This window comes from Delphinapterus leucas, chromosome 7 (genome assembly GCF_059928025.1).
Source record: "Delphinapterus leucas isolate spDelLeu-1000000601 "Yukka" chromosome 7, BTC_Dleu_Yukka2, whole genome shotgun sequence".
Classification (NCBI taxonomy): domain Eukaryota; kingdom Metazoa; phylum Chordata; class Mammalia; order Artiodactyla; family Monodontidae; genus Delphinapterus; species Delphinapterus leucas.
This window is the reverse complement of record NC_143135.1, coordinates 60,022,077-60,026,037: the sequence shown is the minus strand read 5'-3', so window position 1 is coordinate 60,026,037 and position 3,961 is coordinate 60,022,077.

Genomic DNA, 3,961 nt, shown 5'->3' with positions numbered 1-3,961 from the left:
GCGGTAAAGGGGCGGGGCCGTTGATAAAGCCAGGCGTGATTGGCTCGCCCAGCCAGGTCGCCAGCCCCGCCCCCCCGCCCTTCCGCTGAAAGTCCTGGCTCCACCTTCTTCTCGGGATTCTACCCGGGCTTTCGCAACACCTACTGCTCAGAAGTGGGGTGGAAAAGACGGCCCCTCTCATTGGCCGATTCATAAAGCACCGGTCTGTCATTTGTTACCATAACAACCCGTTCAGGGAGGCCAATAGGCCTGGGGAAGGCTGTTCCCGAGGCCCAACCCAACCAGTTTAAGGGGAAAGCTCAGTCGTCCCCTCTTCTGCCCTCTCTCTGCGACGCCCTAGCAGCCGAGCAGCTCCGTCAATCATCATCCCTTCAGCCTGCTGGGCCGCCGCCACGGGGGTGGGGGCTGAGCCGAGCGGAGGCTTTCGACCCGACCCGCCCCCCATGTCGCCACTCGCGACTCAGGTGCTTTCGAAAGCCTGGGCGGGTCCAGCTGCTGCGGCCGACTGTCCTTCCCGGAACTGAGGCCCGAAGGGAGGCGACGGGTTCACCCGGAACCTCGGGAAGGACCCCTAGAGTTGGCTTCAGCACACTGCTTCCCACTTCCACAAACAAAAACACCTAGGCTGGCGCTCTGGTGTTGAACCTCGAGGAAAATGCCTTTATTAGAGGGTGTGTGTGTGTGTGTGTGTGTGTGTGTGAGAGAGAGAGAGAAAGGCTTTTCCATAAGGGATTTGGAGGAGATCTTTGGGAAGCCTACTTCGAGCACTAGGAAAGGTTTCTCACAACAGCCAGCCACACCCAGCCCCGAGCCGATAGCTCCTCGATCTTCTGCACTTCGAAACACACCTAGGATGCGCAATTTCGGTCACGTAGATAATATATATTTTACTTCTAAGGATCCTAAAATCCTGTTTGGAGGCTGGAAATGATGCAAAACACAAACCATTCAAGTAGTTCTGCCGTGGAGCTGCAGCATAACACAATAAACTAAAAGGGTATTTTTTTCGTTGAGTAGAGATAGTAAGGTAGGTGTAGGCTAAAAAAAAAAAATTAGGTATTAATTACATAAAATGTGCTTCACCATTGTCCTCAGGCTACTAGGCTCTGCAGAGGTACTTTGTTGTTCCCCAGAAGAAACCGCTCTTAAGAAATGAAGTAGTTCCTTTATTTGTCCCATATAAAGTAACATTTTCATTACTTTTTGTTTTGGGGTTTTTCCGCAGCTTTATTGAGGTGTTATTGATATATAAGAAACTGCACATATTTAAAGTGTACAGGATTGGTTTGACATGTGTTTTTCATTTCTTCCTAACGTGATATCGCATATAAATGAGAAGCCTGGGGAGGAGAGCTTATCTTTTGTCATTTGAAACTAAGGAATATTGTTGAATAGGTATTTATGGATCTCAACTGCATACCATTGTTAGTGATGATACTTAGATATAACAGACACAGTTAAAATTAAGGAGCTGTCAACGTTCCTGTTTTCTGGAGGGACATGTCGGCAGTAAAATAGTCCTTCTAATAGTTTTGCTTGTAATTTTAAAGCTCAATTTAGTTACTAAACTTTGAGTTACAGAAAATATCTGCCTTTCCTTATTCTTTTATATCATCTTAACAACCAAGTGAACTTTTAAAAAATAAGTTTTCGAAGATCTGATTTGGCTTCTATTGTATCCCTCCGAAGCTACACAGAGAGTAAACAATATATGCTTAGCATATAAATCAGCAAATCTATGTACCCACAAAAGACGTGGAAAACTCAAGAGCGACGTAGCAACTGTATTTGAGTCATGTGCTATACTACAGGAATACTTTTACTTTATATCCTCTGGACAGACCACGAACTAGATAATCAGTATTTTTAAACACACAAATGAATGCATGAAACTTCTCCCGTGATAGTTTCAATGCCGGTTCTTTCATCAAAATATGCAGCTAATGCACTCTGCACCAACATTAAGCCCATCTCTATGCTAGGTGCAGTGGTGACCATAATAGGTCCTTGGCCTGGCCTTCACGAAATTTATAGCCCAATTATAATCTCATGGGATAATATGAAAAAGTACTACACCTGACCAGGAAACAGTGGGTATCCCAGAGCTATTTCAAAAAATCAAACCCTCTGGTTATATTTCCTCTTTTTTGTTTTGTTTTGAGGAAAATAACTACACTCCTCCCGTGGTTCAGAGTGCTTACAAGAGGACTTAACGCCCCCCCCAAAAAAAAATCCTCTGTTCTAAGAAATCAAGTACTTTTTTTTTTTTAATTTTATTTATTTTTGGCTGCGTTGGGTCTTTGTTGCTGCGCGGGGTCTTTCTCTAGTTGCCGCGGGCAGGGGCTACTCTTCATTGTGGTGCATGGGCTTCTCATTGCAGTGGCTTCTCTTGTTGCGGAGCACAGGTTTAGGCGCAGGTGGCTTCAGTAGTTGCGGCACGCGGGCTCAGTAGTTGTGGCTTGCGGGCTCTAAAGCGCAGGCTCTGTCGTTGTGGCACACGGGCTTAGTTGCTCCGCGGCATGTGGGATCTTCCCAGACCAGGGATCCAACCGTGTCCCCTGCATCGGCAGGCGGATTCTCAACCACTGCGACGCCAGGGAAGTCCTCAAGTACCTTTTTGATGTAAATGTTTGATGCCATCAGAAAGACTAAAATGTGTATACTAAACACATTTAGCATGAGTGAGCATATAAATCAGCAAATCTATAGAAAGTAAAAAGGAAATAAGGGAATAAGGATTAAAAAGCAATCCCTTTAAAAACATATAGTTAACTAACACTGCCAGGAGGTGGAATATTGCCTTTAACATGTGAATCCAGTGTGTATCAATAATATGCAGGAGGGTCTTCCCTGGTGGCGCAGTGGTTGAGAGTCCGCCTGCCGATGCAGGGGACACTGGTTCGTGCCCCGGTCTGGGAAGATCCCACATGCCGTGGAGCGGCTAGGCCCGTGAGCCACGGCCGCTGAGCCTGCGCATCCGGAGCCTGTGCTCCGCAACGAGAGAGGCCACAACAGGGAGAGGCCCGCGTACCGCAAAAAAAAAAAAAGAATAAAGCAGTTCTAGTGTTAGCTCTAAAGGAAGTTCTAAAATTGACATGTAGTATATATTCAATGAATACTTGTTGATTACTTGTTGACTGATCCAGAACTTCTGATTTCACTTTCACCTAGCTTGTCCACTGTTGTATTCCAGTAGCTCAAATAGGGAAATACAGGGTCAGTTGAGTTATGGAGTTTAGAGATAGAGATTATCAGTGGGGAGAGGCTGACTGACAATTCAAATGATGTGATCACCATGTTCTAAAAACCAGTTCATAGTTTTTCGGGCCTTAGAAATTTTGCCAGCAACCCTACTTTTAGCAATCTTATCACTCATTTGCAGAAAAATATGACTTGATACAATTTCTCAATTTGTTTTGCTCCCATATATTTATCTTAAGCATTCGGCATTTCCTTCCAATTGTGCATGAAAAAAGCAAAAGAATATGCAGCAAATGTATACTAATAGAAAAACTCTGAAATATTATTTCATAACAAATCATATGTAGATAGATTTCCTTGCTAAAAAGTTGTTCAGTTTTTCATTAGCCTATTCAACACGGCCCCTGCTTTTGTGGAGATAGTTACACTGTATATATGTAGTCTTTATTCTATATATGTATGGAGAGAGAGAGAGAGAGAGAGAGTCATAGTCTGCTGGGTGAGATAAGCAATTAAACCAACAATTACCATACAGTGTGACAAGGTAGCAGGATAGACCATAAGTATGAAAGAAGCATCTAAATCAGACTGGAGTGGTCAGGTAAGCCCTCCCTGAATTGTTAACAGTTGTCAGGTTTCAAAGGAGTGAGTTGGAATAACTAGATTAAGGGAGAAAAGAGCATTCCTGGTAAAAAAGACAGGTAGATCCAGGTTTTGTGGGTCCCAAAGCACACACAACTTGGAAGACTTTCTTGGAGAA